Below are 14,432 nucleotides of genomic sequence, written 5' to 3'. Positions count from 1 at the left end.
ACTACAATTTCTCAGACACCCAGCGCACAGTTGTTAATGAATTTGATGCAAATGAGAAGAAGCAAAACACTAATTTTGTGAATTTAGTGGAAACCTGCCCATTTGTAACTAGAATGGTGACAAGCGTTTGATGTTACACTTCTGTAATTACAAACTGCAATTACTACCAGGTGCATGTTGTTATTACATTGAACCTGAGAGTTGTTAGAGTTAACTACAATACTTGTTACAGAATAATTACACATGTAATTACACTGTAAAAGGACCCCTTAAAAGGAAGTGTTACCAAGTTGTTCTATATAATGTGGAAATAAACATCTCATATCTCACACTTAGAAACTAAACATTTATTGTGCACATTGTACAATCAATTGGTGAGAGAGAGCCTCTACTATCACATTCATGTATATATATATATTCACTGTATCCACTGGGCACACAATGGTTGAATCAACGTTGTTTTCCACGTCACCAACGTGGAATAGACGTTGAATTTACGTCTGTGCCCAGTGGGTATAGGTCTACATGAATTGCGGCAAAGTTGGTTCCTGTTCGTCACATATTTGGTCACGTTCGCGTGGGTCAAACAAAAATACCCTAATTGTTTCACAATAGAGCCTCCGACAGCAGGATGAAGTTGCTGAAGAGCAACTGCAGAAACTTGCAGTCTACTGTAGTCAACACTTAATGACCTTTGATCACATGATGTTTGTTAAGTGCATGCAGTCGATATGTAGGATCAAGTCGGAACATTTTATCCCCATAATGCAACACACATTGAAAGGCGGTGAACAATGGTCACCGACTTGACAAAAGTGATTCGCTCGAACGTACCCTGTGCGTCCGATTCATTTGACAGGCATGCACATGCGCAGTTCAGCACGACAGACCGATCCGATTACGTGTTTCTGCATTCACACTGTCCTGTTTATCTATCCTTCCCATTGCTTGCGCCGGAGGACTGACACCGCTAGAGGAACATAGCCAGCCTGTCTGTATTGCGGCGTGTGCATGCAACTGTAAGAGCGGCGCTTTCAAGCCAATTAATTCTGCAACCCATAAAACATACTCTTTGCTTTTAAATTGAAGGAAGGACAAGCACCTCTTTGATGGAACTGAACGCTTCCCTTTTAATTGCAACACTACTGTAAGTATTGACGTCTTCTCAGTGTGACGGATGGTATGCTTGGGTTCCGGGTGTGTTTATTTAATATGTTCTTGTAGACAGCGTACAAACATGGCTCTTGCCTTAAATGTAGTCACCCCTATTTAATACAAATGTGCACCTTGTTTAGTACATTGAGCTGACGTTATCATGTTGTGTTCGGCTGTCGTGTCTGCTAGTTGCGAATATACAGTGTACTACAATGAAGATCCAGGGAGACCGCGTGTGCAGAGCCGCAGTTTAATGAAAGGGATACATTGTAATGTTCTTTTGGCGGGGAACTCTACACGATTAGTTGACGGAATGGCTAGTTGTTCAGTTGAGCGCTGTCAGTTGAACAGTTCGCTTGGTGAGAAAAATATTCGATTTTCTCTAGATTTCGTATTTGAAGTAGGCTACCAAGCCATGGTCCGTTTTTGACCTGTGATAGATAGCATTTGAAAAGTCATGGCGTTTGAACAAAATTAGATACGATTCAAAATGGAGCCAAGTTTCCCCCGAATAAAACGAAAGCACCAAATTGAAATGTGGTAGGTTACGTTGCTAAATTATGTGCCAGGCTATTATAGCCCATGAACAACCTGCCTTATGGGTTTTCAGAAGGACACTTATTTAGGTTAAATCACAGCATGGTTGGGCGTTGTTGTGGTCAACCATTTGATGTGAATGAATAATGTATAGCCTATAATATAGAAATGTGTGGTGTTCTTGTTGAATGTTCTTGTTGAATTAAATACTGTATTTGGTACTAATGGGTGTTTGAAGTTATGTATCGTCATTCCCGCCACAATAATAATAAAAAAATCAATAGTGTATCGAAATTTCGACACACTGTCTAAAAATATTGAGACTATCAGAACATGTCTAGATAGTTGATCATACATATAGGACATGTTTATTAATTTGTAGAATTGTGTGGCGATTTAAATCGCAGAGATCAGCACAGCCTGGGCGCAGGCATACGTGTGGCAAGCTGGCATTTGTCCCAGCACTTTTGATTTGGTTTAATAAGAACAAAATATTGACACAAAAGTGTTGAAAAGGGGGACAAAGTACTGTTGTTCAGACTGATTCGCCTCATGATTAGTCAACTCGTGCACAATTAATCTGTTGTAGTCTGATCAACTGTAGCCTATTGATAACAACTACAGCTGCAGGTAGTCTAGAGAAGCCTATGCCCGTTGACCCCTTCTGGGGAATCGAAGCGGTCATGTATTTATTTGTGTTATGAAAAAAATGTGAATGTGATCAAATTTGGTTTATAATTTCGGATGGCTAGCCAACCTTTTCAATCCAACATTGCCTAGAGTTAATCAATCAACACAATAGTGATGACATACTGGGTGAGTAACTTTTAAATTACTGATGCAAAGGCCTACACAATGCAACCCTGCATAAAGCAAGCTCAGCCCTGTTCTGTTGTTCAAACGCAGTTGTTGTCTCTGTATGTGGAAAGGATCCCATGTTAGTTTAGTTTTAAAATATAATTCAAGGTTGCTGCAGTTTAACAGTGTTTTAATGTTTTCATCCCAGAAAAAACAAACGTGACCTGATTTGAAAAATTAGCCCATATAAAACTGTTTTTACATCTGATGTATTAGTATGTCATACCCTACAACTAGGGTCCGGAGGTTTCCCTGGTTCAGGTAGCCTACCAGATCAGGAAAAACTCTGGTTCCTAGGAAAAACAATTCCCCTCGCCCCTCTCCAACCACTCTGGGATGACACCTCTAAAATCACCACATAATGTTACAAATGAAGTAACATATCCAAAAAGTATGGCAGTGTTTCCCCTAGAATTTCTTTCAGTAGCGGGGGTGGAGTTTTCCTTGGTCATACATCTATATATACAAAAATATGTGGATATTTATATGGAGTTGGTCTCCCCTATACTGCTATAATAGCCTCCAATCTTCTGGGAAGGCTTTCCACTAGATGGTGGAACATTGCTGCAGGGACTTGCTTCCATTCAGTCACAAGAGCATTAGTGAGGTCGGCCACTGATGTTGGGCAATTAGGTCTGGCTCGAAGTCATCCCAAAGGTCTTCGATCGGGTCAAGTTCTTCCACACCGATCTCAATAAACCATTTCTGTATGGACCTCGCTTTGTGCACGGGGGCACTGTCATGCTGAAAGAGAGCTGGCATTGTGTTGTGTGACAACTGCACATTTTAGAGTGGCCTTTTATTGCCCCCAGTACAAGGTGCACCTGTGTAATGATCATGCCGTTTAATCAGCTTCTTGATATGCCACACCTGTCAGATGGATGGATTATCTTGGCAAAGGAGAATTTCTCACTAACAGGAATGTTAACAAATTTGCACAAAATACTAGAGAAACAAGCTTTTTGTGCATATTGGAACATTTTGGGGAGATTTTATTTCAGCTCATGAAACATTTCTATTTCTATTCAGTGTAATACAAAATAAAATGTCAATAAGTATTCAAACCCTTTGTTATGGCAAGCCAAAATACATGTATGTTCTGTGGTAAAAATGTGCTTAACAAGTCACATAATAAGTTGCATGGATTCACTTGAGTGACTACTGAATCTATGTACCCCACACATACAATTATCTGTAAGGTCCCTCAGTTGAGCAGTGAATTTGAAACACAGATTCAACTATAAAGAACCACAAAGACCAGGGAGGTTTCCAATGCCTCGCAAAGAAGGGCACATATTGGTAGATGGTTCAAAATACAAAAAAAGCAGACATTGAATTAGGGCTGACCCCATTTAGTCGACTGGTCGATTGTTTGGTCGATAGGCCGTTGGTCGACCGAGATTCCTTTTATTCGAGCAGTAGCAAAAAAATAAATAAATCATGGTGTACAAGACAAAATAAATCAATCAGGCCTGATTCATGCCTGTCTGAGTGGACTGATCCATTGTGGAGGCTGTGGGGATGGCACAGTCCATCAGTCTTTTTTATTTTTTAAATTTAACTAGGCAAGTCAGTTAAGAACAAATTCTTATTTTCAATGACGGCCTAGGAACAGTGGGTTAGCTGCCTGTTCAGGGGCAGAACGACAGATTTGTACCTTGTCAGCTAAGGTTACTAGTCCAACGCTCTAACCACTAGGCTACGCTGCCGCCCCTGAGACATGTTCTACTGAAATTGTATATGTTTATATTATGTAAGAACAATTGTGCAACACAAATAAAAAATATTCTTTTATAACAATGCGCTTTCTCCTACGTTGGATGGTGGTCGCTGTCCGCGGTTCTGAAACACATCAATGCGCTGTTGAATTGAAGCCTTTTCCTAGACCATGTTGCTAAGTTCATAATAGCAAAGTTAACCAGCATATTGGTGTAGAGAACAATGCGGCGGAGTTAGGAGACAGACAAGAAAATAGCCCGTGCCTTAATTGTCTAAGACAAGTGAGGAGAGAAAACCAACTTAATTAGGTCTATAATCAATAGCACAACTGTTAAATGTGCCTGGCTTTATAAATCATCCATATATATCTACAGAAATAAGACAGATCCTGCTTCTGTTGCCTATTTGACTGCTTTTTTAATAGCCTACTGATTCCATGAGCACCAAACCTCAGCAACCACATGTCGAATAAACAATTTCACAAATTCTGATTTGAAAAAAAAACTTTGCTATGCTGTAATAAAAGCTTTACAAACCAGCCTCTCTGGTATGATTTCTAATTGATTTAGTGTTGTTTACAATGTTGCAAATGGTCAGAAATTATATTAATAATAATATCCCTCCTTTTTCCTTGAGCTCCTTCTTATTGTTATTATTACTATTATTATTATCATAATTATAATAAAAGCAATGTCATTATCATTAGTAGGCTTAGTATAGCAGCTTAGTGTAGCCACCATAGAGCTGAGCTGCATCCTGATTAGTCTTAATACCGTAACTTACTTAGGCCTATATTGCAATACTTATATAGGTCACTGTATCAATCAATCATGTATTCTTTCATGTCATCACACACCATACAAGTCTTTCATGATTTGAAATGCAATCAAGCATTTTAGTTTTAAAATAAAATAACAGTGACCATTGAATATTTAGCGTAAACGATTCCATTTCGGGGATTGCATTCACAAATGAATGCGACTGTTTTTAGTCTTTGCTGTAATAATGACTTTACTTTAAAAACATTTTTTATATATATATATATAACAGACACACTGGTATGCTTATAATGTATTTAAACGGTCAGAAAAATTATATCGTAATCTAACATGACCTGTTTGGCACACATAATATGCATGCAGAGCTTGATCCTTACCTTCATTTTCTTGATCTCAAGTATTTTCCACAACTAGTCAAATGTATTTCACACATCTGACTTCCCCTTTACCTCCTGAACAACCAGTAAACATTCTCCCGTTTCGAGTTTATTTCTTATGTACATGTGCCTCGTAAAGAGAGTAAGGAATGTTTTTCCAAAACAAATTAGGGATTTCGGTAACACCACTTTTCAGTCAGGAATGTCTGTAATTACAGTGTATTTGGAAAGTAATCAGACCCCTTCCAATTTTCCACATTTTGTTACGTTACAGCCTTATTCTATAATCGATTAAATAAAATCAATCTACAAAAAATACCCCACAATGACAAATTGAAAACCGTAGAATTTGTTTTGTGCAAATTTATAAAAAACTGAAATACCCTTTTCAGACCCTTTGCTATGAGACTCGAAATTGAGCTCAGATGCATGCTTTTTCCATTGATCATCCTGTTTCTACAATTTCATTGGAGTCCACCTGTCGTAAATTCAATCGATTGGAAATGATTTGGAAAGGCACACACCTGTCTATATAAGGTCCCACAGTTGACAGTGCATGTCAAAGCAAAAACCAAGCCATGAGGTCAAAGGAATTGTCTGTAGAGCGCCGAGACAGGATTGTGTTGGCACAGATCTGGGGAAGGGTACCAAGACAATTTGGAAGAATTGAAGGTCCCCAAGAAAACAGTGGCCTCCATCATTCTTAAATGGAAGAAGTTTGGAAACACCAAGACTCTTCCTAGAGCTGGCCGCCCGGCCAAACTGAGCAATCGGGGGAGAAGGGCCTTGGTCAGGGAGGTGACCAAGAATCCGATGGTCACTCTGACAGAGCTCTAGAGTTCCTCTGTGGAGATGGAAGAACCTTCCAGAAGGACAACCATCTCTGCAGCACACCATCAATCAGGTGTTTATGGTAGAATGGCCAGACGGAAGCCATTCCTCAGTAAAATCGCACATGACAGCCCACTTGGAGTTTGCCTAAAGGCCTCAAAAGGACACGCAGACCATGAGAAACAAGATTTTCTGGTCCAATGAGAATGCCAAGCATCACGTCTGGAGGAAACCTGACTCCATCCCTATGGTGAAGCATGGTGGTGGCAGCATCATGCGGTGGGGATGTTTTTCAGCGGCAGGGACTGGGAGACTAGTCATGATCAAGGGAAAGATGAACAGAGAAAAGTACAAAAAGATCCTTGATGAAAATCTGTTCCAGTGTTCAGGACCTCCAACTGGGGAAAAAGTTCACCTTCCAACAGGTCAACGACCCTAAGCACACAGCCAAGACAATGCAGGAGTGGCTTTGGTACAAGTGTTTGAATATCCTTGAGTGGCCCAGCCAGAGCCCGGACATGAACCCGATCGAACATCACTGGAGAGACCTGAAAATAGCTGTGAAGCGACACTCTCCATCCAACCTGACAGAGTTGGAGAGGATCTGCAGAGGAGAATGGGAGGAACTCCTAAGACTCGAGGCTGTAATCGCTGTCAAAAGTGCTTCAACAAAGTACTGAGTAAAGGTTCTGAATACTTATGTAAATGTGATATTTCAGTCTTTTATATTTAATACATTTGCAAAGAAATGTACACCTGTAAATACTATGCACGCCAGTCTCTCTTGGCTAAGAGTTGAGGAGAGACTGACTGCATCACTTCTGCTTTTTATAAGAAACATTGTGTTAAATCCCAAATTGTTTGCATAGTCAATTCACACACAACTCTGACACACACACTTATCTCACCAGATATGCCACCAGGGGTCTTTTCAGTCCCCAAATCCAGAACAAATTCAAGATAGCGCACAGAATTATATAGAGCCCTTATTAGACTGAGGGGGAAAAAACAATTTAAACTATTTCAGAATAAGTCTGTAATGTAACAAAATGTTGAAAAAGTCAAGGGGTTTGAATTCTTTCCGAATGCATTGTATATTGCAGCTTCAGATACACATTCTGTGGTAGAGCCCTTATTGCATGGAACTTCCTTCCATCTCATATTGCTCAAATAAACCAAATTAAATCAAATTTTATTAGTCACATGCACCGAATACAACAGGTGTAGTAGACCTTACAGTGAAATGCTTACTTACGAGGCCCTAACCAACAATGCAGTTTAATTTTTTAAATTTTTTAAATACAGATAAGAATAAGAAATAAAAGTAACAAGTAATTAAAGAGCAGCTGTAAAATAACAATAGCGAGATTTATTCAAGTGACTATGCATAGATGATAACAACAGAGTAGCAGCGGTGTAAAAGAGGGGGGGGTGCAATGCAAATAGTCTTGGTAGTCATATGATTATGTGTTCAAGAGTCTTTTATTACAACAATACTGGATGAACAATGATCACTTTTTAAAACTTAATATAATACATAAATAAAATCTATTTTGTCTTAAATAAATAATGAAACATGCTCAATTTGGTTTAAATAATGCAAAAACACAGTGTTGGGGAAGAAAGTAAAAGTGCAATGCGTGCCATGTAAAAAAGCTCATGTTTAAGTTCCTTGCTCAGAACATATGAAAGCTGGTGGTTCAATATTCCCAGTTAAGACGTTTTAGGTTGTAGTTATTATAGGAATTATGACGCGTCGACTATTTTTCTCTAACATTTGTATTTCATATACCTTTGACTATTGGATGTTCTAATAGGCACTTTAGTATTGCCAATCTAATCTCTGGAGTTGATAGGCTTGAAGTCATAAACAGCGCTGTGCCTCAAGCATTGCTAAGAGCTGCTGTTTGAATGAATGATTACGAGCCTGCTGCTGCCTACCACCGCTCAGTCAGACTGCTTTATCAAATATCAAAATCATAGACTTAATTATAATATAATAAACACAGAAATACAAGCCTTTGGTCATAAATATGATCAAATCCGGAAACTATAATTTCAAAAACAAAACGTTTATTATGTCAGTGAAATACGGAACCATTCCGTATTTTATCGAACGGGTGGCAACCCTAAGTCTAAATATTGCTGTTACATTGCACAACCTTCAATGTTACGTCATAATTAATTAGAATTCTGGCAAATTAGTTTGCAACGAGCCAGGCGGCCCACACTGTTGCATATACCCTGACTCAGCTTGCACTGAACGCAAGAGAAGTGACACAATTTCCCTAGTTAACATACTAACATGAATGTCTTTTAACTAAATATGCAGGTTTAAAAATATATACTTCTGTGTATTGATTTTAAGAAAGGATTTGATGTTGATGGTTAGGTACATTTGTGCAAAGATTGTGCTTTTTTTGGCAATGCGCTTTTCTTAAATCATCACCCGTTTGGGGAAGTTGAAGTGGGCTGTGATTCGATGATAAATTAACAGCCTCCTGCAGCAAAGCACCCCCACAACATGATTCTGCCACCCTTGTGCTTCACGGTTGGGATGGTGTTCTTTCGGCTTGAAAGCCTCCACCCTTTTCCTCCAAACATAACGATGGTCATTATGGCCAAACAGTTCTATTTTTGTTTCATTAGACCAGAGGACATTGCTCCAAAAAGTACAATCTTTGTCCCCATGTGCAGTTGCAAACCATAGTCTGTTTTTTTATGGCGGGTTTGGAGCAGTGGCTTCTTCCTTGCTGAGCGGCCTTTCAGGTTATGTCGATATAGGACTTGTTTTACTATGGATATAGATACTTTGTACCTGTTTCCTCCAGCATCTTCACAAGGTCCTTTGCTGTTGTTCAGGTATTGATTTGCACTTTTTGCACAAGTAGGTTAATCTCTAGGAAACGGAACACGTCTCCTTCCTGAGCATTATGACGGCTGTGTGGTCCCATGGTGTTTTTACTTGCGCACTATTGTTTGTACGCAAACATTCGTACACAAGTATAAACACCATGCATTTGGAAATTTCTCCCAAGGATGAACCAGACTTGTGGAGGTCTACATTTTTTTCTCTGAGGTCTTGGCAGATTTATTTTGATTATCCCATGACGGCAAGCTAAGAGTCACTGTAAGCAGGAATCAGGAGAATAGAATTATGGTCAGCTTAGCCAAATGGAGGGTGAGGGAGAGCTTTGTACGCATCTCTGTGTGTGCAGTAAAGGTGGTCTAGAGTTTTTTTCTTCTTCTGGTTGCACATTTAACATGCTGGTACAATTAAGTAAAACAGATTTAAGTTTCACTGCATTAAAGTCCACGTGCACTAGGAGTGCCGCCTCTGGATGAGCGTTTTCCTCATACCACCCTCATGGAGTCTGTTTCTGACCGTTTGAGCAGACACATGCACATTTGTGGCCTGCTGGAGGTCATTTTGCAGGGCTCTGGCAGTGCTCCTCCTGCTCCGTCTCATGATACCACAGAGTGAAAGCACCGCCAGCATTCAAAAGTGACCAAAACATCAGCCAGGAAGCATAGGAACTGAGAAGTGGTCTGTCGTCACCACCTGCAGAACCACTCCTTTATTGGGGGTGTCTTGCTAATTGCCTATAATTTCCACCGGTTGTCTATTCCATTTGCACAACAGCATGTGAAATTTATTGTCAATCCGTGTTGCTTCCTAAGTGGACAGTTTGGTTTCACAGAAGTGTGATTGACTTGGAGTTACATTGTGTTGTTTAAGTGTTCCCTTTATTTTTTTGAGCAGTGTATATATGGAGTGTGCAAATCTCTTTGTTTTTATAACTTAGTTTATTCACAGTTAGTCATCACCTCAACATGAAATAATTTTCTCTGGGTGTGCTCCAGCTCATGCATTTTATTGTACTGATCAACAACATTTGAATAGAAGTAGCACGCATTGTTATTAAACAAGCTGTCTCTTTAACCATGTCATTCACGAGGCAAGAGGGGGGGGGCTGCTTGTCGGGGCACAGTCAGTTCGCTGAGGCAATAGATAATCTTTGGGAGAGACATGAGAGAGAGTGAAGAAGTGAATGAATAAAGTTTTTAGTTGCAATCAGCTTTGAAATTAGCATATTTTCATTATGGTTTGCATCACAAACGAAGTAGTAAGGCAATTAATTCATGTTAGCTTCAGCTGTCAGCTGGCACAGAAAGTTGGCCTACAATGCTGGAAGCAGTGTAAAGTGTTCTAAGTCTGTATGGACTATGTTTTGCGAACAGTAATTAACAGTTTCAACATTTCTACTATGCTGTCGAGTGTGTTAACTTCTGTGCTTCATGAGTGGGTAGTTAACATGATGCAGCCCAGACTCCCAGTGCAGGCTAGCAATGAGTAAGCAGAGCAGGCACAGTGGGCGTTATAATAAAGGGGACATTGGCTGGCTTGATCCGTGAGACACATTTGACAGAAGTACCGAAAGTAAAAAGAATTCTAGTACTGAACTGTTTTTCATGTTCTAGTATTGAAAAAGTAATATGAGACCAGTTTCACCTAGGGGCAGAGAAAAAACCCAACATCGGGTATTTTTAGGGGTACATTTTTTGCCCTCATCTGTTTACTATTTTCTCATTTGAAGGTGTCTAGTTGGATTGGAACCCATAATGATTGCTGCTTTGATTTGTTGGTTTTTGTACATGAGGTATTTTGCCATAACCATAATGACAGGAGGCCTGTCAATCGACCTGGTGAGTAGGCTATGGATGACCTTCCTGTCTCGCATATGACAAAAAACACCCCACCCCACCCCTGTGGGGCTGAAATGTATTTATTTTCACCCTGACCTATATGGAGGCCAGTTCCGTGTAACTATTCCATGTGAATAGGACAACAATATTTGATCACTTTTACTACTCAGAATTTTCTCTGAAGATCTGTTTTCAGAACATGACTTAGGCCTTGGGCTTGACATAACTTGATTGCTGTGTTCATAACTATGACAACCATAAACTCAATTTGGCACCTCAGGAGAACCAGTGCAGGGACACAACGGTGGCCTCGAATCAAATGGGACTGCAGAGACATGAAAGCTACCAGCAATAATGTGAATTACATTACATTAAATATGCTGGAGCTAGTGTTGTCACGATATCAGAATTTTGACTTCGATACCGGGTTTAGTACAGTGTATCACGATACTCGATACCGTCACGATACTTGATAACAAAACAATACCAAAACGATACCACAGCAAAGACGTATTAGCCAAAGTCACAGAATGGCACTTGATCCAGACAACTCAGCTACTGCTCTGTTCAATCGTTGGGCATCTTTTTCATTTCAATATCATTACATTTTAAATTTGATGTCAACATTTTTCAGAGACAGACATGCATGTATGAATTAATCAATTATACAATTAATTAGACTTTTTTTTAAACCAATCTAACTACATAACAACATAATGGTAATAATTTATTTGAATGGTAAATCTCTATTCATAAACTGGGTAAATCCATATGTAGCCTAGGCCAATTCACAATACAGGTGAATGCATATTCAATAGGAGTGTGTGGATTCATTCATTGATTTCATGGGGCTAAAGATGACAATCTGTTTCCCTTCCATTTGGGACTTATTTTTCTTGTACTGATTTGCATATAAGTAGCAATCTCTTATTTGTTAAAAGTTTGCGCTGTCTCTTTAACACAGTAATGAGGTCATTCATGACAATGCACATGCCCACATTTTAGTTGTGTTTGATGAGGGAAGTTTTGCCAATTGAGCGATTTTGTTTTCAGAATCTTCAGCGACTTTTATCGGTGAAACAGTATAGTGACAAATGTAGCTACCTTTTAAGGCTGCCTCGGCGATTTTGGTTGATTTAGCGACTTCCCTGTTTGTGTATGGCGGCTCGGCTGAGCTTAGCTGTGTTGCTCTGTTCTGCTGTCCGCTAGGTCTCCCCTGCTCCGATCCGGCTGCTGCGTGTGTGCAGGTCACTTGCGCCCCTTCCTCTGCCTCTCTTCCCTCCCTCCCCCATCACTCTCCGCTCTAGCTCTTGGTCCTATCCCGGCTGCAGCAAGTGAATTTATTAAATCGGTTCCTTTGTTGTTAAATGACACCACAGCAATCCAAGGCATACTTTATAAATCTAGAAAAGTACATTTACTAAAAAACAATTGTATGACGGAGATACGATTAAGTAACTTAACGTTTTGGGTGATAATAAGCTTTGAAATCAGGATATTTTGCTTTAATGTGCTAGCTTCAGCTGTAACGTTAAGCTAGCAAGGAAAGTTAGCCTACAAAGCTGGACGCTATCATCATGCATTGAAAAGTATTCTAGTCTGCAAACCGTAATGAACAATTTCAACATGCCAATGTTGCATTATTCAAGTGTGTTTAACTTCGATGCAGCATGTGCTAACATGTTGTAGCCCAGACTCCCAGTGCTCCAGCAATGAGTAAGTGGAGCTGCAACGATAGACAGGAAAATAGTTGTCATGTTCTGGTTTTGAAAAAGTACAGATGTTTCAGTATACCATGCAAAGATATTTATGTGCCCTTATTAATTAAGAGGCTCTGCCCAGCTCATGAGTATTATCATTTTTGTTGACCTTTATTTAACTTAAGCTAGTCAGATATGAACAAATTCTTATTTACACTGACAGACTACCAAAAGGCCTCCTGCGGGGACAGGGGTATGATGCACATAAATAATAATCCTTAGAATAATGCAAGGCAGGGCCTCATTGTCTCATTGTATCGCAAAGGCTATGTCTGTTAATATCTGCAAGCCTCTGTTTTGGTGTAGCTGAGTCAGTTATAGTGTGACATTAATTTGTTTTAAGCAACCCATGCCATTCCAAGTCGATTGAAGTAAACTGGGTTTTGGTAAGGAGATTTCGGTGGAAATTCCTCTGGAGCAGGAAGAAAGAATGTACACCCAGTAGCTCTCCTGGAATCTCCTGGAGGATGGTTGGCCACCCTGCAACATTTACAATTACAACCAAATTATTTGTGGGATGAATTGGAACGCCGACTGCGAGCCAGGCCTAATCGCCCAACATCAGTGGCCGACCTCACTAACGCTCTTGTGGCTGAATGGAAGCAAGTCCCCGCAGCAATGTTCCAACTTCTCGTGGAAAGTCTTCCCAGCAGAGTGAAGGCTGTTATAGCAGCACCGGGGAGACCAACTCCATATTAATGCCTAATGATTTTGGAATGAGATGAGCAGGTGTCCACATACTTTTGGTCATGTAGTGTATTTGCGAATGTAAAAATAATGTTAATGCATAATGCCATTTGGTAGGCATATTAAAAAAAGTAATTATTCTTAGTGGTAATACATACATTTTGGGGTGCGTTTTTTGTTTATAGTCTATTACAACAATTAAAATATTAAATGTAGGTCCTTGAAAATGACAATTTAGTGCTTGAAAAAGTTCTTGAAAGTACTTGATTTTGACTTGCCAATGTCTGTATCAACCTTGTGTAGGCTACTTGCTCAGCCCGCAAATTAAAGATAAAATCATTCGCTTTCCCGTCAGATCTCAACCCTTTTCCCCCCAGTAGCTTTCAGTTGGCACTGGCCCCGGCGTGCCACTGGCAAATTTACCTGAATAACGAGCCATGCTGTGTGTGGTGCACGTGGGGGTGAATGAAACGGAAATTAAATGTGGTAGATAAGTTTGAGGAGTGAATTTACTGGGCTGGAAGTATTGGCCTTTCAGTGGGTCTCTGGTAGTTGAGGGGTGGTGTGTTTGTGTGTGTTTATGTGTGTGTGTGTAGGGGTGGTCTAATTGTGTGGCAGTGTGTAGCCCAGGGAGGGAGGAACATGTTTTCGAGGGGGTTGTCAGTGGGGAAGGGGGGCTAGTTGCAGTGGGGGTAGGCTGGGATCGACGAGACCCCGGCTAGCTAGCGTGACTGAGACATCCTGCGCTCCCCGGAGGGCGCATCAGTGCTGCCCCATCACCCCTGTCACCAAATTTTGCAGAGCAGGAAGCCGCAGGTTGGAGCCATTAATCATGCTGAATACATTTGGTTGTTGAGACTCTTACTGTTGCATCATTGTTTTTCAGCAAGATACAAAGAGAAAGCCCTCCAGAGATTAGAACATTAGTATAGCGAGGACATGTATTTTTTTTGCAAGCAGTTTCGTAACCTCTAACATCCACTGGAGATGGACCTTCAGCGCAAAATTGAAAAGGGCTAACG

General features: G+C 40.2%; 1 protein-coding gene across 2 annotated transcripts in view; it reads left to right on the top strand.

The window, feature by feature from the left end:
• The first annotated feature begins 893 nt into the window (after nucleotides 1–893).
• Nucleotides 894–14,432, top strand: part of adarb1b (adenosine deaminase RNA specific B1b) — a 173,957-nt gene continuing 160,418 nt past the window's right edge. For both annotated transcript variants that reach the window (XM_035773173.2, XM_035773172.2), the window contains exon 1: nucleotides 894–1,147. The gene's annotated coding sequence lies outside the window, so the exon portion shown is untranslated. The remainder of the gene's footprint in view (nucleotides 1,148–14,432) is intronic.

Source organism: Oncorhynchus keta, chromosome 7 (genome assembly GCF_023373465.1).
Source record: "Oncorhynchus keta strain PuntledgeMale-10-30-2019 chromosome 7, Oket_V2, whole genome shotgun sequence".
Classification (NCBI taxonomy): domain Eukaryota; kingdom Metazoa; phylum Chordata; class Actinopteri; order Salmoniformes; family Salmonidae; genus Oncorhynchus; species Oncorhynchus keta.
Note: the sequence above shows the minus strand (reverse complement) of the source record. Positions and strands in the feature narration are given on the sequence as shown.